The 24,491-nt window shown below is 38.0% G+C and overlaps 2 pseudogenes; both read right to left on the minus strand.

The window, feature by feature from the left end:
- Positions 1–540: 540 nt before the first annotated feature.
- On the minus strand, positions 541–837 carry LOC132225047 (non-histone chromosomal protein HMG-14-like; annotated as a pseudogene).
- Positions 838–1,834: 997 nt separating this feature from the next.
- LOC132223648 (N-acylneuraminate cytidylyltransferase-like) lies at positions 1,835–3,525 on the minus strand (annotated as a pseudogene).
- Between the last annotated feature and the right edge of the window lie 20,966 nt (positions 3,526–24,491).

Raw genomic sequence — 24,491 nt, forward strand, 5'->3', positions numbered from 1 at the left:
GGAGCTGCCCCCTGATGCTCAGTGCACTCCCACAGGGGGAGCACTGCTCAGCCAGAAGCCGGTCCCATACCTGGTGAGCACAGAGGTGGTGGCAGGAGCCTCTCCTGCTTCTGTGGCAGCACTAAGGAGCAGCAAGCAGATGGGCAGTAAGAAGCGAGGGCTCACAGACTGCGAGAGGATGCAGGCTGGGCTGAGGAGGACATGCCCCTCCCAGTGAACAAATTTTGTGCACTGGGCCTCTGGTAGGATATAAAAACTACCTCATCTGTGGAATGTTAAACTGACATCCAAGACAATCAACACCTACCATATTCACTATCCCACTATTTTCTGGTTGTACCAAAAACAACAAAAACCAACAAATGAACCTCTTTAAAAAAGCATTTACACTTTTAAAAAAGGGTATGAAGTGAAATTCCCTTCTCAAAAATGTTTCTAGAGCTACTAAAAAACTTGTATTAATTAATAGTCAATAAAAATATTCCTCTGGATTGTACAAAAAGGGAGATAAGGGCCATTGATAAGATACAGTATATGATATTAATCAGATTTGGCTTCTTTTTCTCCTGCTTCATCTGGGCTGGACTCCTCGTTTTTAGTTTCTCCATTTTCTGCAGGTAGATCTTTAGGTTCCTGGTTGCCCTCTTTGGCCTTTTTTTCCACTTGCTACCCTTTCCCTTTCATTTGCACATTTTTTCTGAACATCTATCCTTTCCTGCTGCCTTTTGGGGCTTCATTTGCACTTTTGCAGGAGCAGGTTTAGTTGACAACCTCCAGAATCTCCTTTGCCTCCTCCTTCGCTGCCTCCTTGGCAGAGCTGACCTTTCTCTTGGGCATCATAGCAGTGGGGTTGGCTCATGCCTGAGGGCCATCATCCACCCAGAGCCTTCTTGAACCTGGGCTTCCTGATATTCACTACAGTTTCTCACCTCCCTCTTCTGATTATTTTATTTTTAATACATTTTTATTGATTTTAGAGAGAGGGGAAGGGAGAGATAGAATCATGGATGTGAGAGTAAGATGGATCGGTTGCCTTCTGTATGCCCCCTACTGGAGATCTAGCCTGCAACCTGGGCATGTGCCCTAAGCAAAAATGGAACTCAGCGACCTTTTGGTTCATGGGACAATACTCAACCACTGAATAGCACAGGCCAGGCCTCCCTCTTTTGATTTTAAATATGCCTAGGTCTCTTTTCCCATCCGTTATATCACGAGAAACATTACATTCTCGGCCTCTCTACAAGAAAAAAGGGGTTTATAGTAAATGTTCTTTAGGTTGTTCAATTTTTACTTAATTTGCTAATTTGTTTCTTTTCCCTCCTCCCCCTTTTGCTCTTTTCCTCCCCCTCCCCTTCTTCTCAAAAGTATATGTATATCAAACTCTGGATTTTAATAGATTTTTTTAAAAAAATTCTTTATTGTTGAAAGTATTATATATGTCCTCTTTTTTTCCCCATTGACCTCTCCCAGCCTGCCTCTGGCCCCCAGCACAGGCCTTCACCCCTCTATTGTCTGTGTCCATGGGTTATGCTTATATGCATACACACAAGTCCTTTGGTTGATCTCTTACCCTGCCACAAACCTTCCCCCACTTTCCCTCTGAGGTTTGGCGATCTGTTTGATGCTTCTATGTCTCTGGATCTATTTTTGTTCATCAGTTTATGTTGTTCATTATATTTGACAAATTAGTGAGGTTATGTAATACTAACCTTTCTCCTACTGGCTTATTTTGCTTAGCATAATACTTTCCAGGTCTATCCATGCTGTTGCAAATGGTAAGAGTTCTTTCTTTTTTACAGCAGCAAAATATTCCATTATATAAATGTACCATATGTTTTTTTTCTGTGAAATGTATTTTTTAATTAATAGAAGAGCATGTCTTACCAGATACACTGCCCCAAAATAAATAAAATATCAGCATCATCAAAAGCACACAAACACACAGTTTTACAGGGTACAATACAAAGTCAATTTTGATCATGTTCTTACTTGCATTTACTAAAAATGTGAGGAAGACTGTAAATCAATCTCTAAATAATTATCTTGCATAAAATGAAAAGTACAGCACAATTATTTCACAGAAGGTTTTGGAAAGACAACGTGAGAAGACTTTGCTTTAAAAGATATGAAGATATATCACAAATCAAGTCACATTGTCTATAACATTAAAACATGGAATTGTACTTAATCAAAAATAAAAGTAAAATAGCTGAAGAAGGCTGTATACTTCCCCCCCACATTATACTAACTTTTATTTTTGGCAGGAATTAACAACCTTTTCCATTAGTGGGAAAATGTGCTCTGCAAACTCTCGGAGAGCACCACGGCCACCATTACACTTGCAAATATACCCGACAGCCTTCTGGGCCGTGGAACAGGCATCAGCAGGAACAGCACTTAGGCCCACTTTCTTCAGGCATTCCTCACCAGACACTTCATTTCCAAGATATGCCACTTCTTTCCAGCACAGGCCCATTTCTTTTCTCCATTCATCTACAAATGCTAGCTTGTCCTATACATTGACTTCCATTTTGCAATCCAGTTTTAAGGAAGAGTGTCTGCTTTGAACAGGCCCTTTCTGAGATTAATCTCACCTCAATACCACTTTTCTTTAATAAACTTATGCCAATAGCATCTTTTGCATCATAAGATATTTCTTTTTGGTCTCCTGATACATAAATGTGGCCATTGGTAAGACATCCATCAATACTGCAAACCAAAAGTTTTATCTCCTTAAACTTCTCTTTGCCAAAATAGCCATATCTTAATACTCGTTCTGCAATAGGCCAATCAATATCCACATCTATGTCCACACTGTGCTCAGGGCACATTTCATAGTAGGCAATTTTTCCACCCTGTAAGTAACCCATCTCTATTAAATGTCTCTTAGCAAAATAAAATGAGCCATTTTCATATAACTCTCCTTCCCAATCTTGTCGACGAGGTCGTTTAGCTGGATTCAAATTCAGAGGTTCCGTCACTTCATGAACTCCTTTCTGAATTTCACTTCATCGAAATTGATGGCACCTCACAACAGAGAAAACATAATCATATCTTTCTTTTCGAATCATTTCTGAAACTTTCTGAAGGTCAGTAGGATGTAAACATGGAGAAGTAGCTTGAATATTACCTACCATGTCAACCTCATTGTGATAACTAAGAATTTCTACGATGGCATCTAATGAGGTAGAGCTGACTTTTGAAACTTCAGAACTTCTTCGATGAGCTTGTGCACCAAATTGTTTGGCCACATTCTCAATTTCATCATGGTCCGTTGAAACCCACATACTTTGGAAGACTCCCGAGTCCAGAGCTGCAGGCAGGACCCCCGCCAGATGCTTAATGTTCTTCAAAGGGATGCCCTTGCTGCCGCCCAGGGCCAGAATTAAGGCCGCGAGGTGCGGGGTTTCTCCACACTCCAGCCCTGGCCGCCATGGGAGTTGAGCTGCAGCTTCTGCAGCCAACCCAGGACGGCTGCCCCCGCGGGTTGGAGACGGAGGTGGCGGCCCCCTTCTCCACTCCCATATGTTTTTAATCCACTCATCTGCTGGTGGGCACTTAGGCTGTTTCCAAATCTTAGCTATTATAAATTGTGCTGCTATGAACATAGGGGTGCATATATCCTTTCTGATTGGTGTTTCTGGTTTCTTGGGATATATTCCTATAGAAGTGGGATCACTGGGTCAAAGGGAATTCCATTTTCAGTTTTTTGAAGAAACTCCATACTGCTCCACAGTGGCTGCACCAGTCTGCATTCCCACCAGCAGTGCATGCAGGTTCCCTATTCTTCACATCCTTGCCAGCAGTTGTTTGATTTGTTGATGATAGCCATTCTGACAGGTGTGAAATGGTACCACATTGTCATTTTGATTTGCATCTCTCTGATGCTAAGTGACTTTGTGCATTTTTTTTTCATATGCCTCTTGGCCTTCTGTGTGTCTTGGATTTTAGTGGATATTTTTCTCTCTTGTGGATTAACAGTAAATGAAACTTGAGCTAAAAGAAACCAGCATAATTTTAGCATATACTTTAGTGATTTCCCCATATTATGCTTAGAAAAAAAGTCATGTATTTCATCCATCCATACAGATAGAGACAATGTGCCAACTACAAATAAATATATACATAAAGACTAATATACTAGTATAAATGTCAAGCAATTAAAAGCATTGACATTTTAAGTATGATTCTGGACATTTTATCAAAGCACAGAATATGGAACCAGACTGCCTGGGTTTGTTTATTAGCTCTGACTGTACTAGTTGTGTTGCTTTATGCAATGTATTTAACCTCTTTAAGCCTCAGATTTTCATCTATAAAGTGGGGATAACAATAGAATCTACTTTATAGAATCTTTGTGAGATTAAATAAATTAAGATACAGAAAAGTACCTGGATCAGGAGCTTTATATAAATGCTTCACATCATTACTAAGGAGGAAGAGAAGGTAACTGAAATACAAAAACCAGGTCACATAGAAAATTTGTTGAAAGAACAGATAATATCTAAATAAATAAAATAAAATACAGTGTGTCCCAAAAATATATATACAAACTCTAAATTTGATAGTTTAATTTTGAAAATGAAATGTATTTTAATAAACACTGCTTTTAAAATTATTCACATGTGTGCATACATTTTTTGGGATACCCTATGCATTATAACTGTATTTGTTGCTCCTGAAAATCATGTTAGAAACAAAAAGAAGTCACAAAGAGGTAATCTTTGTTTCAGCATAGTATATGTCATATGTTAAAGGATATTTCATATGTTAAAATATTGAAATAGAGTGCTCTGGATATAGTATGGCTGATGGCTGCCACCCCAACCTCTGTCTTTTGTCCATAACTTATTCTTTTTGTTTTAAATTTATGAACCTATTCTTTTTTTTTTAAATATATTTTATTGATTTTTTACAGAGAGGAAGGAAGAGAGATAGAGAGTTAGAAATATCGATGAGAGAGAAACATCGATCAGCTGCCTCCTGCACATCTCCTACCAGGGATGTGCCCGCAACCAAGGTACATGCCCTTGACCGGAATCGAACCTGGGACCTTTCAGTCCGCAGGCCAACGCTCTATCCACTGAGCCAAACCGGTTTCGGCTGAACCTATTCTTAAATGTAACATGGAAAATTCTTGTATTGGAAAGGGGGATTATGAGAGGACTAAGAAATAACTACCTGATTTGGGGTAAATTTCTGAGTTCAGTGTACAGTTAGTTATGGGAAGTGTGGACATAAAAGAAACCACTTACTAAAATTGACAAGCTCAGGGGAGGCCTGCATGGTGGGCCTTACAAACTCAAAAATGGAAAGTAAACACATAGGGTGACCTGAATATAAAAATTCCTAACTAAAAGCGAGTCATGGAGTGTAGTCATGTCCTAGGCCTGTAGCTTCCTGACATAGGTCAATCTTTATCCTAAGTGAGCCTGTCTGTCGCATCTAAGATAACATACCCTTGAAATGTCAGAGTAATCTCCCTTTTCTGGATCCCTTATGGTACACCCACTACACCAGAGCCCAAGACCACAGAACCGCTCATTGTTATATTGTTCCCAGAATGCCATCTCTATGGTTTTTAAATGTTCATTGTTAACTATCCTGCACCAACATCAAAGAAGGAGTTATCTATCTGTTTTATTCTTTATCCAATCTCAGAGATTTTCCCACTTTGCTTTCTCCTGACTCCCTAATCTACCACTGATGAATTTCATGTAACCCCCTTATATCTCCTTTGATTATAATGTATAAAATAAGCTCCAAAACTGCCATTCTACTGGGCACTTTCTCAATCTATTAAGATTTTGCTTCTTGGTAATTGTGGTCAACCTGGCTCAAATAACTAAAAAATTCTCTACAGGATTGGATGTTTCTTATGTCAACAGAAGTATAAGCTTCATTCTCTGTACTTTTGTGCTTTTGACAGTCGAGGCTGTTTGAAACTTTTTTAAACTCACAATACTGTGACATGTTATAGTATGCTTTTAAGGAAATCAAACTAGGGCTAGTAAAGATCCTATATTCTAAGTCCCCTGAGTGGCCTCTGCTGCCTAGACCCCTCACCTTCACTCCTGAGGCCCCTCAAATCTCTCTATACCAAGAAACTGCCAAGCAGATCACCTTGAAGATGCTGCTACAAAATGAAGTCTGTTCTTTATTTGTCTAATCTGATTATTCAGCCATTAAAGATATTGAAGATATTAAATAGCCTCCAGTTTCCCATAAGCTTCTTGTTTCTTCTTTGTGGCACTTACCAAAAGATAAGTATTTGTTCAGTGCCAAAAGGGCTTGATTCTATTCTGTTTGATTCATTACTGTAAAACCAGAACCAACAAGAAATTCCAACACAAAGAAGTATACTTAATAGGTGTTGAATTAATGAATGAGTGAATAAATTAATATATATCTTCTAAGTACAGATGACCACTTTTTGAATAATTTGCTATATGTCTAAAATCTAGCAGGAAATTATCAACAAATTTGAATACATAAAAAATGTTTAGTGTTGGGACACTAAATAAACACCATTACCAGCCTTAAGATATTAATATTTGCATTTTATTGGCATTAAAATTTATGTAATTTTCATCATAATAAATGAAAAAAATGTAAAACATATTTTAATGTCATCATAATGGATGAGACAATCTCTGCAAATTGGTAACGCACTATTTAAATTACTAATTAGATTTCAATAAGCATTTAATAGAATATCAATGATCTTAAGTCTGTGTAATAAGTGATTGGAAGCCTTATGAAATATGACATTTTAATATCAAAGAATCTGAATAACAAAAATAATTTAGGAAGTATAAGATTTTAAGGAATCTGCTAAAAAGACATTCAAACTTTAAGAACATTAAGCTCATGTTAAAAAGTGAAGTCTACTTATCTAACACATACATGGGTACTTGATTAATAATATATAATAATTTTATACATATATAAAATTACAGAAACCTAAGGAAAATTATAACTTCAGGGAGAGGGAGTAATAGAAGAAATAATTTGCTTTGGAAATATACTGGTGATAGAAATTCTAGAGGCTGTATGGGTTTGTGACTTTAGCATCAGACCTGAATTTAAATCTCAATTCTACTACTGGCAAGTTGGGAGACTTAGGAAAATTCTAAACACTTTCTAAACCTGTCTGCTTGCCTTTCTTTTTTTTATTTTTTTAAATATTTCTCTTTCTTTTATCATTTTTTCTTCCTCTTCCTTCTTCTGGATCTCTCTCTCTCTCTCTCTCTCTCTCTCTCTCTCTCTCTCTTTCTCTCTCTCTTTTATTGGCCCACACATAGATTTTGTCATTGAGAACCCTGAATGTCTTTATGTCTTTCTTTATAAATGCAGTGCATTTTAGCAGTATAAATACCAGATAATTTCAATGTTTAATCATGCATAAGACCTATTTCCCTATAGGGTGATATATGTTCCATGCAAAAGGCTGGTAAACATGAGGACAAATATAGTAAAGACTGACTTTATTGCACAGAGAAACATTTTATTCATCAACTCCCATTGATGTCTCTTGTGACTGTTTTTGAGATAATCTAGTGGAAAAATGTATTGATCAGATTCAACATTTCTTAATGTGTCCCACTCACTTCAACATCTTTCTAGATTGGTAGACATGTTTTGTTTTTCTCTGCCAGCCTCTCTTATTGCATATATCCTAGGAGTAGACTAAGCCTAAGGCTAAGTCTAATAACAAATTGATAAGACTTTTAAGTAAAATATATATGAAGACAGTTTATCCTAGTTCACTCTCTTTTTCAATAATTATATTTTTTTTATTGCTTAAAGTATTACAAAGGGTATTACATATGTGTCCTTTTTCCCCCCACCCTTGACAGTCCCCTCCCCTCCCCTATCCCCCAGTGTCTTATGTCCATTGGTTATGCTTATATGCATGCATACAAGTCCTTAGGTTGATCTCTTACCCCCCTACCTCCTGCCCCCCAACCCTCCCCAGCCTTCCCATTGCAGTTTGACAATCTGTTTGAGGCAGCTCTGCCTCTGTATCTATTATTGTTCAAAAGTTTATAATGGTCTCTATTGTCCATGAATGAGTGAGATCATGTGGTATTTTTCCTTTATTGACTGGCTTATTTCACTTAGCATAATGCTCTCCAGTTCCATCCATGACGTTGCAAATGGTAAGAGTTCCTTCCTTTTTAGAGCAGCATAGTATTCCATCGTGTAGATGTACCCCAGTTTTCTAATCCATTCATCTACTGATGGGCACTTCGGCTGTTTCCAGATCTTAGCTATGGTGAATTGTGCTGCTATGAACATAGGGGTGCATATATCCTTTCTGATTGGTGTTTCTGGTTTCTTGGGATATATTCCTAGAAGTGGGATCATGGGGTCAAATGGGAGTTCCATTTTCAGTTTTTTGAGGAAACTCCATACTGTCTTCCATAGTGGCTGCACCAGTCTGCATTCCCACCAGCAGTGCACAAGTGTTCCTTTTTCTCCACATCCTCTCCAGCACTTGTCGTTTGTTGATTTGTTGATGATAGCCAGTCTGACAGGTGTGAGATGGTACCTCATTGTTGTTTTAATTTGCATCTCTCAGATGATTAGTGACTTTGAGCATGTTTTCATATGTCTCTTGGCTTTCTGAATGTCCTCTTTTGAAAGGTGTCTATCTAGGTCCTTTGCCCATTTTTTGATTGGATTGTTTAACTTCCTTTTGTTAAGCTGTATGAGTTCCCTATAAATTTTGGAGATTAGGCCCTTATCAGATATGACATTGGCAAATATGTTTTCCCACGCAGTGGGTTTTCTCGTTGTTTTGTTGATGGTTTCTTTTGCTGTGCAGAAGCTTTTTATTTTGATGTAGTCCCATTTGTTCATTTTCTCTTTAGTTGCAAGTGCCCTAGGAGCTGTATCAGTGAAGAAATTGCTTCGGCATATGTCTGAGATTTTGTTGCCTTTGGATTCTTCTAGAACTTTTATGGTTTCTTGTCATACATTTGAGTCCTTTATTCGTTTTGAGTTTATTTTTGTGTATGGTGTAAGTTGGTGGTCTAGTTTCATTTTCTTGCATATTTCTGTCCAATTTTCCTAACACCATTTATTGAAGAGACTATCTTGGTTCCATTGTATGTTCTTGCCTCTTTGTCAAATATTAATTGAGCATATTGGTTCGGGCCGATTTCTGGGCTCTCTATTCTATTCCATTGATATATATGCCTTTTCTTGTGCCAGTACCAGGCAGTTTGAGAACAGTGGCTTTGTAATACATCTTGATATCTGGTATTGAGATCCCACCTACTTTGTTCTTTTTCAGGATCCCTGCAGCTATTCGGGGTCTTTTTTTATTCCAGATGAATTTTTGGAGAGTTTGTTCTAGATCTGTGAAGTATGCCGTTGGTATTTTAATGGGAAGTGCGTTGAATTTATAGATTGCTTTGGGTAGTATGGACATTTTAATGATGTTGATGCTACCAATCCATGAACATGGTATATTCTTCCATCTGTTTATGTCTTCCTCTATATCTTTTTTCAACGTCCTGTAGTTTTCTGAGTAGAGGTCTTTTACCTCTTTAGTTAAGTTTATTCCTAGGTAGCTTAATTTTTTTGGTGCAATGGTAAACGGGATTGTTTTTATAATCTCTCTTTCTGAAAGTTCACTATTGGTGTATAGAAATGCCTCAGATTTCTTGGGGTTAATTTTGTATCCTGCTACATTGCCAAATTCATGTATTAAGTCTAGTAGCTTTTTGATGGAGTCTCTAGGGTTTTGTATGTATAATATCATGTCGTCTGCAAATAAGGACAGTTTTACTTCCTCTTTTCCAATTTGGATGCCTTTTATTTCTTCTTCTTGCCTAATTGCAATGGCTAACACTTCCAGTACTATGTTGAACAGGAGTGGTGAGAGGGGGCATCCCTGTCTTGTTCCTGTTCTTAGGGGAAATGGTGTTAGTTTTTGTCCATTGAGTATGATGTTGGCTGTGGGCCTGTCATATAATAATTATAATTTTTTGTTGTTGTAAATACCATCAGGCAACACAACAGCATTCAATTATTTGTGTTTTAGACTTTATGTGAGAAAATATAAAATATTTATGTTTCATGCCTACCTATTGGATCTGCAATAGGTAATAATGGAACATCCAAAATTGACCTTTTATGGGCTGGCATTACAGTATTTGAAGGAAAAGCTGTGAAATAATGAACAAAAATACTGTAATTTTCAAGGTAATGTAAGAAAATATTCTGGGATTCAACAACAAAGATTTCCATATCCTTCATTTACAAGGTTATCATATTTTCTGTTGAAAATCTTCCCTGATAACAATCATGGTAGTACTCTTTGTATATGAGGAGAGTTTTAGTTCATAAAATGCATATTTTTCATTTTGTTATTCTAAACTTATGGCCAACCTACTTTCACCTCTGCTCAATTATCATCATCATTTTCAACTTTTGACTACTTCACTGTGTCTTTATCATTTTGAAGATGCAGGTTACTGCCAATGACCCACTGGTTTTTCCCACAAGCAGTAGAGTACAGAATAGAGAAGCAGGATAAGTACAAGGAGCCAGGGCTGAAGCCAAGGTAAAAATGATGAAAGATATATCTGCACTGAAGATTTTTAGTGAAGATTAAATTCAGTGGTATTTGTAAACCTCCTACAGATACTAAGTAAACATTACAGTAATCTTCTATACTAGTATGATAGTGAAATATCTATAATAATAAAAGCATAATGTGCTAATTAGACCAGATTTCCTTCCAGATGACCTTCCGGATGAAGCCATGGCTGCGAGGGAAGTCTTGTTCTTCAGTGCCAGAGGGAAGCCGGTGCCAGCAGCCAGGGGAAGGAATGCCTACCCTTGCATGAATTTTGTGCATCGGGCCTCTAGTATCTCAATAAATGACACCTAACCTTCTCTAACTTCAATTTTAGATCCTTAGATATAATCACATTATTTTTCTATATCTAACTCAGTAAATGGTTTCCCACTTCTTTTTTCAATCTTTTTTAAAATATATTTTTATTGATTTCAGAGAGTAAAGGAGAGGGCGACAAAGATAGAAACATTAATGATGAGAAAGAATCATCAATTGGCTGCCCCTGACATGCCCCCCACTGGGAATTGAGTCTACAACCCAGGCATGTGCCCTGACTGGTAAATGAACTGTGACTTCCTGGTTCATAGGTTGATATTCAATCACTGAGCCATGCTGACTGGGAGAGGATCCTTCATTTTTACTGCTGCATTGCCATTATATGCATGGCAAAGTTCAGGATCTGAAGGAGGGGCCAATGCACAAATGAAAATACTATATAAGAAATATGAATTTAGAAGGCATTGGGGGGCCAGGTGAAGACCTCTTTCGTGAAGAGGCACACCGAGTTCTGCCCTAGACCACTTTTATTTACTGGAATACACATTTGTCCTTTAGCAGATCAAAGGTAAAGTTTGGTAAACAATGTAAGGATTATCAAGTCAGGACATTGTCTCAAGCCATTGCACCCACAACAGGGCAGTTATGTGCTGATTTTCAGCCCTGCTGAATACCAAAGTCCATTGGCCTTCCAATGTTTCTTTTTGCACTTTTATGCTAACTGCTATTTGCTTTAGCCTCCTGCACTGCATAGTATTCCATAGTGTAAATGTACCACGGCTTTTTTACCCACTCATCTACTGATGGACACTTAGGCTGTTTTTAGATCTTAGATACTACAAATTGCACTGCTATGAACATAGGGGTGTATACATTCTTTCTGATTGGTATTTAAGGTTTCTTAGGATATATTCCTAAAAGTGGGATCACTGGGCCAAATGGAAGTTCCATATTTAATTGTTTGAGGAAACTCCATACTATTTTTCCACAGTGGCTACACCAGTCTTCGTTCCCACCAGCACTGTACTAGGGTTCCCTTTTCTCGACATCCTTTCCAACACTTGTCATTTGTTCATTTGTTGATGTTAGCCATTCTGACAGATGTCAGGTGATACCTCAATGTAATTTTAATTTGCATCTCTCTGATTATCAGTGACTTTAAGAATTTTTTTTATATTTCTCTTGGCCATCTGTATATCCATTTTGGAGAAGTGTCTGTTTCGGTCCATTGCCCATTTTATAATTGCATTATTTGTCATTATTTTGCTAGGTTGTATGAGTTCCTTATATATTTGGGATATTAACCCTATATCAGATGTATAATTGCCAAATACATTCTCTCCTACAGTGGATTCCCTTTTCATTTTGCTGATGGTTTCTTTTGCTGTGCAGAAGATTTTTATTTTGGTATAGTTCCATTTGTTTATTGTCTCCTTAGTTTCCTTTGTCTAGGAGATGTATCAGTATATATAATGTTATGAAAGTTGTTTGAGATATTGTTGCCTGTTTTTTTTCTAGGATTTTTATGGTTTCGCATCTTGGAGTTGTTGTTTTGTTTTTTTTCATTTTGAATTTATTCTTGTGTATGGTGGTCTAGTTTCATTTTTTTTTTTTTGCATGTATTTGTCCAATTTTCCCAACACCATTTATTGAAGAGACTGTCTTTAGTCCATCGTATGCTCTTGCCTCCTTTGTCAAATATGAATTGACAGTAATGGCTTGAGTCAATTTCTCGGTCCTCTGTTCTGTTACATTGATCTATATGCCTGTTCTTGTGCCAGTATCAAGCAGTTTTTTTTTTTTTAATGTGCTATGGTTTTAGCATTTTATATATTTTTTTATTTTGTTGTATTGCTTAAAGTATTACAAAGAGTATTACATATGTCTCCTCCCCCTCTCTTGACATTCCCCTGGCCTCCCCTACCCCAGTGTCTTGTGTCCATTGGTTATGCTTACATGCATACATACAAGTCCTTCGGTTGACCTCTTACCCTTCCCGACCCTCCCGCAACCCTCCCTGGACTTCCCACTGTAGTTTGGCAGTCTGTTCGATGATGCTCTGCCTCTGTATCTATTTTAGTTTGTCAGTTTATAATGGTCTTTATTATATATAAATGAGTGAGAACATGTGGTATTTTTTTTCCAATGATTGGCTTATTTCACTTAGCATACTGCTCTCCAGTTCCATCCATGAGGTTGCAAATGGTAAGAATTCCTTCTTTTTTTACAGCAGCATAATATTCTATTGTGTAGATGTACCACAGTTTTCTAATCCATTTATCTGCTGATGGTCACTTAGGCTGTTTCCAAATCTCAGCTATGGTAAATTGTGCTGCTATGAACATAGGGGTGCATATATCCTTTCTGATTCGTGCTTCTGGTTTCTTGGGATATATTCCTAGAAGTGGGATCACTGGGTCAAATAGGAGTTCCATTTTTAACTTTTGGAGGAAACTCCATCCTGTCTTCCATAATGGCTGCACCAGTCTGCATTCCCACCAGCAGTGCATGAGGGTTCCTTTTTCTCCGCATCCTCTCCAGCACTTGTCGTTTGTTGATTTGTTGATGATAGCCATTCTGACAGGTGTAAGATGGTACCTCATTGTTTGTTTTGATTTGCATCTCTCGGATGATTACTAACACTGAACATGTTTTCATATGTCTCTTGGCTTTCTGAATGTCCTCTTTTGAAAAGTGTCTATTTAGATCCTTTGTCCACTTTTTGATTGGATTGTTTATCTTCCTTTTGTTAAGTTGTATGAGTTCCCTATAAATGTTGGAGATTAAACCCTTATTGGTAATAACATTGGCAAATATGTACTCCCATGCAGTGGGCTTTCTTGTTGTTTTGTTGATGGTTTCTTTTGTTGTGCAGAAGCTTTTTATTTTGTTGTGGTCCCATTTGTTTATTTTCTCTTTAATTTCCAATGCCCTAGGAGTTGTATCGGTGAAGAAATTGTTTCAGCATATATCTGAGATTTTGTTGCCTTTGGATCCCTCTAGTATTTTTATGGTTTCCTGTCTTACATTTAAGTCCTTTATCCGTTTTGAGTTTATTTTTGTGTATGGTGTAAGTTGGTGGACTAGTTTCATTTTTTTTCCATGTATCTGTCCAATTTCCCCAGCACCATTTATTGAAGTGACTATCTTAGCTCCATTGTATGTTCTTGCCTCCTTTGTCAAATATTAATTGAGCATATTGGTTCAGGTCGATTTCTGGGTTCAATATTCTATTCCATTGATCTATCTGTCTGTACTTGTGCCAATACCAGGCAGTTTTGAGAACCGTGGTTTTGTAATACAGCTTGATATCTGGTATTGAGATCCCTCCTGCTTCGTTCTTCTTTCTCAGGATCCCTGCAGCTATTGAGGGTCTTTTTCTATTCCAGATGAATTTTTGGAGAGTTTGTGCTAGGTCTGTGAAATATGCCATTGATAATTTAATGGGGAGTGTGTTGAATTTATAGATTGCTTTGGGTAGTATGGACATTTTAATGATGTTGATTCTACCAATCCATGAACATGGTATGTTCTTCCATCTGTTTATGTCTTCCTCTATCTCTTTTTTCAACATCCTATACTTTTCTGAGTAGAGGTCTTTTACCTCTTTAGTTAAGTTTATTCCTAGGTATCTAAATTTTTTTGGTGTGATGATAAATGGGATTGCTTTTTTAGTCTCTCTTTCTGTAAGTTCACTATTGGTGTATAGAAATGCCATAGATTTCTTGGCGTTAATTTTGTACCCTGCTACATTGCCTAATTCATTTATTAATCCTAATAACTTTTGATGGAGTCTTTAGGGTTTTCTATGTATAGTATCATGTCATCTGCGAATAAAGACAATTTTACTTATTCTTTTCCAATTTGGATACCTTTTTTTTCTTCTTCCTGTCTGATTGCATTGGCTAGCACTTCCAGTACTATGTGGAACAGGAGTGGTGAAAGCAGGCGTTCCTGTTCTTAAAGGAAATGGTTTCAGTTTTTGCCCATTGAGTATGATGTTGGGTGTAGGTTCATATAAGACTTTTATTATGTTGAGGTATGATCCTTCTATTCCCACTTTGCTGAGAATTTTTATCAGAAAAGTGTTCGATTTTGTCAAATGCCTTTTCTGCATCAATTGATATGATCATGTGGTTTTTGTCTCTCAATTTGTTTATGTGATGTATCAAGTTTATTGATCTGTGGATATTGTACCAGCCTGGCATCCCTGGAATAAATCCCACCTGGTCATGGTGTATTATCTTTCTAATGTAATGCTGTATCCGGTGTGCTAGAATTCTGTTGAGGATTTTAGCATCTATGTTCATCAGGAATATTGGCCTATAATTCTCTTTCACTGTGTTGCCTTTATCTCATTTTGGGATTAGGGTAATGCTGGCTTCAAAAAAAGAGCTTAGAATTGTGCTTTCCTCTTGAATCTTTTGGAATAGTATGAGGATTGGTTTTAGTTCTTCTGTGACTATTCCGTAAAACTCCCCTGTGAAGCCATGTGGTCCAGGGCCTTTGTTTGCTGGAAGCATTTTGATTACTGTTTCAATTTCATCAGGTTTTCTGGCCTCTTCAGGTTTTCTGGTTCTTCCTGATTGAGTTTTGGAAGCTTGTATTTTTCTAGGAATGTGTCCATTTCATCAAGGTTGTCCAGTTTGTTGGAGTAGAGGTGTTCATAGTATTTTTTTTTATAATTTTTTGTATATCAGTGGGATCAGTTGTTACTTCACCTCTTTAATTTCTGATTTTGTTTATTTGGGTCCTCTCTCTTTGTTTCTTGGTGAGCCTGGCTAGAGGTTCATCAATCTTGTTTATCCTGTCAAAGAACAAGCTCTTGGTTTCATTCATCTTTTGTGTTTTTTTTTTTTTGTTTTTTGTTTTTTTGGAGTTTTTTTTGGACTCTATGTCATTTATTCCTGCTCTGATCTTTATTATCTCCTTCCTTCTGGATACTGTGGGCTTTTCTGGTTGCTCTCTTTCTAATTCTTTAAATTGCAGGGTTAGGTAATTTATTACCAATTTTTCTTGTTTTTTGAAGTAGGCCTGTAGAGCTATGAACTTCCCTCTCAGGACTGCTTTCATTGTATCCCATAGATTTTGGACTGTTGAATTTTCATTATCATTTGTTGCCAGGATGCTTTTTATTTCTTCTTTGATCTCTTTGGTAACCCAATCCTTGTTTAATAGCATGCTATTTAGCTTCCAAATGTTTGTTTTTTTCCATTGTTTTTATTGTAGTTGATTTCTAGTTTTATGCTACTGTGATCTGAGAAGATGCTTGTTAGATTTCTATCCTCTTAAATTTGAAGAGACTTTGCCTATGTCCTAATATGTGATCTATTTTTGAAAATGTCCTGTGTGCACTGGAGAAGAATTCTGATTTGGCGTGAAATAGTCTGAAGATGTCAATTAAGTCCATCTGATCTATTGAGTCATTTAGGATTGCTGTTTCCTTGCTGATTTTTTGTTTAGAGGATTTATCCAGTGGTGTTAGTGGGGTATTAAAGTCCCCTACTATGACTATATTGCTATCAATCTCTCCCTTGATATCTTCCAGAAATTCTTTTATGTATTTGGGTGCTCCTGTATTGGGTACATATAAGTTTACCAGAGTTATATTTTGATGCATTGCTCCCTATAGTATAATTTAGTGGCCTTCCTTATCTCTTGTTATGGCCTTTACTTTAAGGTCTATTTTGTCAGATATAAGTATTAAAACCCCAGCTTTATTCTCATTTCCATTTGCCAAAAAAATTTTTTTTTTCGTCCCTTCACTCTCAGTCTGTGTGAATCCTTTTTTTCTGATGTGGGTCTCTCGCAGATAGCAAATATATGGGTCATGTTTTCTTATCTATTCAGCTACCTTATGTCTTTTGGTTGGGGCATTTAATCCATTTACGTGTAATGTTATTATTGATAAGTACTTGTTTGTCAACATTTTTATTCTTAATATTTGTGTTTCTTCTTGCCTTTCTGTTTCTTCTTTTTACAGCAGTCCCTTTAGCATTTCTTACATTACTGGCTTGGTGGTAATAAACTCCCTTAGCCTTTTTTTGTCTGTGAAGCTCCTGATTCCACCTTCAATATTGAATAATAGCCTTGCTGGGTATGGTATTTTGGGATTCAGTCCTTTGGTTTGAATCACTTTGTATATTTCATTCCATTCCCTTCTGGCCTGGTGTGTTTCTGTTGATAAATCTGTTGATATTCTAATGGGAGATCCCTTGTATGTAACTTTCTGTCTCTCTCTGGAAGCTTTTAAGATCCGTGCTTTGTTGTTGATGTTTGCCAATTTAATTATGATGTGTCTTGGTGTTGGTCTTTTTGGATTCATCTTGTTTTGGACTCTATGTGCTTCTTGGATTTGTGTAGTATTTTTCTTGCCAATATTGGGGAAGTTTCCTGTCATTATTTCTCCGAACAGGTTTTCTATTCCTTGCTTCTCTTTCTCTCCTTCTGGTAGGGATGTTGTTTTGTTTGTGTTGTCCCAAAGCTCTCTTAAGCTCTCCTCTTGCTTTTTAAATTTTCTTTCCATTTGCTGCTGTGTTTGTGTGTTTTTTCCTACCTTGTCTTCTAGTTTGCTGATGCAGTCCTCAGACTCTTCTAGTCTACTGTTAAAGTCTTCCATTGTGTTCTTTATTGCAGCTATGTCATTCTTCATTTCCTCTTGGTTAATTTTCATATTGATGACATTCTCATTCAGCTCCTTATAATTCTCATTGAGTTGTGTGTATTTGTCATTGAGTTGCATGTATTTGTCATCCAGCCATTTGAGCATTCTTATAACCATTATTCTGAATTCTTTCTCTGAGAAATTACTTGCCTTGGTTTCATTTAACTCCCTCCCTGATGAACCCTCTTTTTCTTTTCTTTGGGGATTGCTTTTTTTGTCTCCCTATGTTTTGCTCTAACGTTTTAATTGTTTCTGTGTCCTATATCTGACTGCTTTGCTACCCAGGTTCTTTTGAGGATGGTGCTGCTGGTGTGATCTCTTGGGTTTCCTGAGCTTGGTAATCTAGCATAGCTCCCTACTTGAGCTATTTGGGTTTTCTTGATGTAGGCCTGCAAGTTGGAAAGGTGCAACTGCGGTGTTCAGATATCAGCAGCCAGGGAGGGGGATGTCCCAATTTTTGCTGCCTTGAGTCCTTGGTTGAAATCGCACATGCCCAGCAGGGGCTCATGGAGGTACCCAGGAGCTGTCTGTCAGGGTGATGGGGTTCAGGAGGCCTGCACACTGGAAATGCATGACTGCGGTGTCCAGAGTTCTATAACTGTAGGGTGGGAAGACTCAGTTTTTGCTGCTGTGCCTGTGGTTGGATACAGACACTCCTAGTGGCATCTTACAGTTGGCACCCACAGTGTGCTTGCCAGGGTGGTGCCCTGACACACTCTGAAGGGCCTTGCTTGAAGCCAAGCAATCGCGACGTCTGTGGGCAGGTACCCAGGACAAGGGTATTCAGAATTTCTACTGTTGGGGCAGTGCACCCTTGTTTGGATAAGAGCACGCCTGTGGAGCAGTGGTCTCAGGAGGCCTGCACACTGGAAAAGCATGACTGTAGTGTCCAGAGTTCTGCAGCTGTGGAGTGGAAAGACTAAGTTTTTGCTGCTGTGACTATGGATGGATACACAAGCTCCCATTGGCAGCTCAAAGGGGCACCTGTGATGCATTTGTGGCCGGAGCTCCAATGTACTCTGAGGGGCCCTGGCACTGAAGTTGTGTGACAGTGTCTGTGGGCAGTTATTAAGGAAGAGTCAATCCAGGATATCTGCTGCATGGCAGTGCACCCCATTTGCACAATATCGCACTCAGCGGGGGCTTGCAGTGGCTCCCAGGCGCTGCCTCTGGGGTGGTGGGCTCCAAAGGCTTGCACGCTGGAAAAACGTGAATGTGGTGTCCGGAGGTCTGCCTGCTGGAAATGCGCGTCTGTGGGTGTCTTCTGTGGTTTGTGGCGTGGAGCTCTGATGCACCCTGAGGGGCCTGGCGCTGAAGTTGTGTGACAGTGTCTATTGGCAGTTATTCAGGAAGAGTGAATTCAGAATTTTTACTGTGGACTAGTGCATCCCTGTTTTCACAATATCGCACAAAGCAGGGGCTTGCAGTAGCTCCCAGGGGCTGCCTATGGGGTGGTGGGGTCCAAAGGCTTGCACACTGGAAAAACGCGAATGTGGTGTCCGAAAGTCTGCCACTGGGGAGGGGGAAGCTGCACTTACTGCTGCAGGAGTGGTGCTCCTTTGGAGGTGGAGGTCCTAGGGTCTGTGAGTCTGCCAGTGTGGCTACAGGATTTTGGCTGGAGTGGCTGCTGGGTCACAAGCAGTGTCTTAGGGCTATCTGGGTGGTGGTGTTGATAAGTTCCTAGACGAGGCCACTCTCCCCTTCAAGATGGTGTGGGTTCCTTGCCCGAGTCCCCCAGCCCCGGGAGCGTCCGCAGCGATGGTAGGTGCTCCCTGTCCAGGAGAGTCTGGTCTGCCAGCCTCTGCTACTCCTGTCGGATTTAACTGTCCCTCACTCACTCACACACACACTACATGCATCCACACACTCTCTCTTCACCCTCTCACTCACTCACATCCTCTCCTTCACCTCCATCCTGCCAGCTGCCACCTTCCTGTCTCCTCTTACCTACCTAATTTAAATAGGTTCGCTCAGTAATTCCTTATTCTGACTGAATTAAATCTTTGGTGTTACCTATTTCTAATGTATCTTAGTTTTCTGTTCTGTCTTTTAAAAATATATCTCCCAGGTTCTGTCTACAAGAAAAATCTTGATCATAGATTATAGTTAATTTAAAAATTTAAAGAATATATTCCCTCTTCTTTTCCTCTGTAAAAAAGAAGATATATAGAAGTATAACTGCAATTGTTACTTGTTACTATTTCATCATTTGATCATCTTCGACATATTGTAATCTTTCTCACCTCATATAGTGAATTAATTAGTTTATAAAACATTATAAACTTGAAAAATTCAAGCTGGTTTAATGTAATTTTAATGGATGAAAAAGGATTTTATAATTTCGAGTACTAAGTGATCCTCTGTAGCGAGCATCTCCTGTGACATGTCTATTCCAATGTAATGGAGAACATCCATATTATATAATGAGCCAAAAGATGTTGTCTGTATTGTTTATTTCGTCTCCATAGGCTGAGATTCATTAGCTCAAAAGCCCAATGGAGCCTTACTCAATTATTTCCACATTACAATTATTATTTTTTAAAATTGAGATATAATTGACATATAATGGTGTATAAATTTAAGGTGTACAGCATGTTGGTTTGATACATTTATATATTGCAATCTAAACAAGCAGATTTTCAACCTTTTGGAGCCTGCAAGAAACCACACCCAACAACTGCCAGCCACAGGTAAGATAAGCCTTGTGGTTAAAAGATGAATTAGAGCTTTCTGACCCAGAGACTTTCTGCAGTAATGTTGAGTGACATCATTTAGATATTTAAGTACCATTTCTGAGTCCCCTCTCCCCTGCAAGTTCTTGTGCTCACTTCCCCCTTTGAGCAGGGACAGTGCCAGTAGCCTTTACCATTAAGAAGGTTCTCAACCTTCCTAATGCCACGACCCTTTAATACAGTTCCTCATGTTGTGGTGACCCCCAACCATAAAATTATTTTTGTTGCTACTTCATAACTGTAATTTTGCTACTGTTATGAATCATAATGTAAATATCTGATATGCAGGATGTATTTTCGTGACCAACAAGTTGAGAACCGCTGCCGGGTTTCTTGCTATGAGGAACTTCCTCTGAATGCAAACGTGTCCAAGCATTTTCCCCATAAAGTGTGTGTGTGCTACTGTCACCTTGTAGTCATACGTTTTTCCTTGATCAGCCCCAAAAGCTCTTGAATGCAAGAATACTTTTTTTGTTTTGTTTTTGTCAGTCCACATCTGAGGATATTTTCCCATTAATTTTTAGAGAGAGTGGAAAGAAGTGGGAGAGACACACAGAGAGAGAAGCATCAATGTGAGAGAGACACACCGGTTGGTTTTCTCTTGCATGCGCCCTGACCAGAGCCAGGAATCGAGCCTGCAACCAAGGTACATTCCCTTGATCAGAATCCGAATCCAGGACCCTTCAGTCTGGGGGCCAATGCACTATCCACTGAGCCAAGCTGACTAGGGTATTGGTTTTATGATAATATTCAATGCAGAGCATGGTTACTACAGAGACAATACTTTTTCTTTCCATTTTTTAGATGGGACAAGGTAAGTAGATTGTATTATATTTATTGTGATTTGAAAGAAGATTGAAAATAGTTAAGTATAAATTCTTTAATTTAATCAAATTTTCTCCTTTTCTCCCATCATTGTAATATGTCCTGCTTTCCTTATATTCTCTCACTTTATGAAATTTGTCTTCTGTGTGAATCTTCTGCCAAGAGCCATGGGGTATCCACAGATGAAAAATATACAATTCATGTTCTTAAATTTTCAGTATGTCATTTGAAAATATCATTTACATGAGATATATGAGTCATATTTTCATTTACATCATTTACAATAGATATAATGTTTCTAAATAAGTTATTTTATTTTATTTGAAACGCGGGTTTTACAAATGCTTGAAGTTTTTATTATTGCATAAATATCCACCAAGCACAGGAAAAATGCCCATATACTCATTATTTTTGTTAATCTTCACCTGAGGATATTTTTCCATTGATTTTTAGAGAGATTTAAGGGAGGGGGAGAGACAGAGAGAGAGAAACATCAATCTGAGATAGACACATCGTGGTTGCCTCCCACATGCACCCCAGCCGGGGCAAGGGATTGAGCCTGCAACTGAGGTACATGCTCTTGACTGGAATCTCATATACTCTATTTTTAAAGAAAAACAATTTTGGAAATTGAAGAGATGTTAAAAATTTGCATTATTTCAGAAGAAAAACAGGACAAAATGAAAAAAGTCCCACAAATAAAATATCTTAAACTATAAGTCAATTTTGGTTTAATTCTACAATTAGGTTAATTTACATTTTAATATGTTACAATATATACATATATATGTGCACACTGGCATTTGATTTTATAAGTTGAAAACTTCTGCTACCTCCTGAAATTTAGATTCATCTTTAGCAACACTTATTGAGTATCTCCCATGTGCCAAGCAGAATTCTAAAAAGCAGCTTAGGACAAGAATTGTTTCAAATATTCTCCAAAGAAAACAAGAGAGAGTGACATCAATATCATGGGAGCATAAGACTTCCTTTGTATTTGTCTTTCCTCAACAACAAAACTTCTGCATCCATCTACAGACAAAAGTGTCTTTGTGGGAGTTGTGAGGTCTAGCACCATATGCCAAGGAACCTGAGAGGAGGCTCACGCACTTGTGTTTTAGGTAATAGGCAGGCAGACTTCAGTCACAGTTGTGGAACCTGAAATGGCCCTTGAACTGGTTCCAGCCTCTCTTAGGCATCGTTGAGGAGCCCCTGAAATACACTTCAAGACAATCACCCATGCATAAGAGAACCTTAGTGGAAGTACAGGTTTCTACAGAAGAAGTCCCAGTTTGAATGCATTGGAGTGGGTACGAAGAACATCTTGCCTTCACCTGAAAGTGGCACAGCTTATGGCCACGAGAGATCTTCTCAGCCCGTGACTTCTACTGCAAGAGAAAGGAATAGTGTGAGAGTGAGCAGCTGGCTTCCCCAGTGGTATGGGATAATGACAAATGAGCTAATTTCTCTCTCACCTTAACCAGAGTACTAAATTGTGACTTGCATAAGTAGAACATGGAAAGAGTCTGGGAGGGCAACAGATAGGACTCTTGGAGGGCATTTAAGGTATGCATCACAAACTCTATAAAGGAGCCCACTAATATTCAGCTAGAAAGGTCTCACAGATCCCCTCCAGCTGGCCCACAGGTATCCCCCAGTACTCTGTGTGCCTCAACCACATACTACTCATCTTGTGACTTGCTCCCTATGCATGCTCCTCATGGTGGGTGACAAAAGCAAGCTTTGGCAGTTGGTATAGAACAGATGCAGAAAGCAGGCTCAAATCTGCAGGCTACAGAGAGACCATTAATATGAGCTTTAGTTCCACATTTCAGAACACAAAAGAAAGGCTATCAGAACTTGGCCTGGTGCCTTGAAGGATCCAAAGAAAACATATAAGCATAGAATTTTGCCACAAGACAGGAAGAGAAGCATGGAGTCTGTGTACCCATAGAAGTACCTATAAAGCCTCAGAATCTCTTGCAGGACTGACAGAAGTTATCTTTCTCCCAAAGACATGTAATAAAAACTTGAGGAGCTAATTGTTATTCATATACAGAGAACGTCAAGGATCATGAAAAATCAAGAAAACATGACATCATCAAAAAGTCACAATAATCTATCAGTAACTGAACTCAAAGACATGGACATCTGTGATTTAATCAATAAAGAATTCAAAACAGCTGTTTTAAGGAAACTTGATGAGCTTCAAGTAAACAGAAATGTAACTCAAGGAAATAAATCAACCAACAAAGTGAGAGGTAAAGCAAAGAGATAAAAATATTATAAAAGAACCAAACAAATTCTGGAACTGGAAAATACAATTAAAAATCTTAACAATGCTATAGAGAGCATCAACATTACAATGGCTGAAGCAGAAGAATGAATTTGTGATTTAGAAGACAGAAAATTTGAAATTACCTATTCAGAGAAGAACTGAAAAAAGATGTATGGGATATTATCAAAATTACCTGTTTATGAATTTTGGAGTTCCAAATAGAGAAGAAAGGGAGAAGGGGGGAAGAAAGCTTACTTAAAGAAATAATGGCTGAGAATTTCCAAATCTGGGAAGAGATTTTTATATCTATGTTCACAGGTCAACAACAACAACAAAAAACTTAAATAGGTATTCTCCAAGACACATTACATTAAAACTGGAAATAATCAAAGACAAAGAGAGAAACTTAAAAGAAGCAAGAGTAAAGAAACCTATAATTTACAAGGGAACTCCCATAAGGCTATTAGGAGATTTCTCAGCAGAAACCTTACTGGTAGGAGAGAGTAGGATGATATATTCAAAGTGCTGAAAGAAAAAAAAAAGCCAACCAAGAGTACTTTATTATCAAAACTGTCCTTCGGAAAGCTAAATAAATATGTTCCAAGACAAACAAAAGCTGAGGAATTTCACCACCACTAGACCAGCTTACTAGAAATGGTGAAAAGAGTTCCTAAAGTTTAAATGAATGGATGTTAATTAGTAACATGAAAGTATACAATTCACTGGTAAAGGTAAGAATTTAGTCAAATTCAGATTACTTTAGTACTGTAATATGGTAGAGCACTATCCACTTAACTCCAGTATAATGGATAAAGGACAGGAATAGTCAAAATAATTATAGCTGTTGATAAATATACAATGTAAAAAAGTAAATTATGACAATAAAATAACATAGAGATAGAAAAAAAGAATCCTAAAATTTGTATGCAACCATAAAAAATCCTGAATAGCCAAAGTAATCTTGAAAAATAACAACAAACTTGGAGACATGGATTGATAAAAAAAGATCTAACTATATGCTGTCTGTAAAGAAATTTACATTATCTTTAAGGACATACGTAGACTTATACCAAATACTATGCTGTTTTGATTATTATACCTCTGTAGTATAACTTGAAGTCA

This window comes from Myotis daubentonii, chromosome X (genome assembly GCF_963259705.1).
Source record: "Myotis daubentonii chromosome X, mMyoDau2.1, whole genome shotgun sequence".
Lineage (NCBI taxonomy): Eukaryota > Metazoa > Chordata > Mammalia > Chiroptera > Vespertilionidae > Myotis > Myotis daubentonii.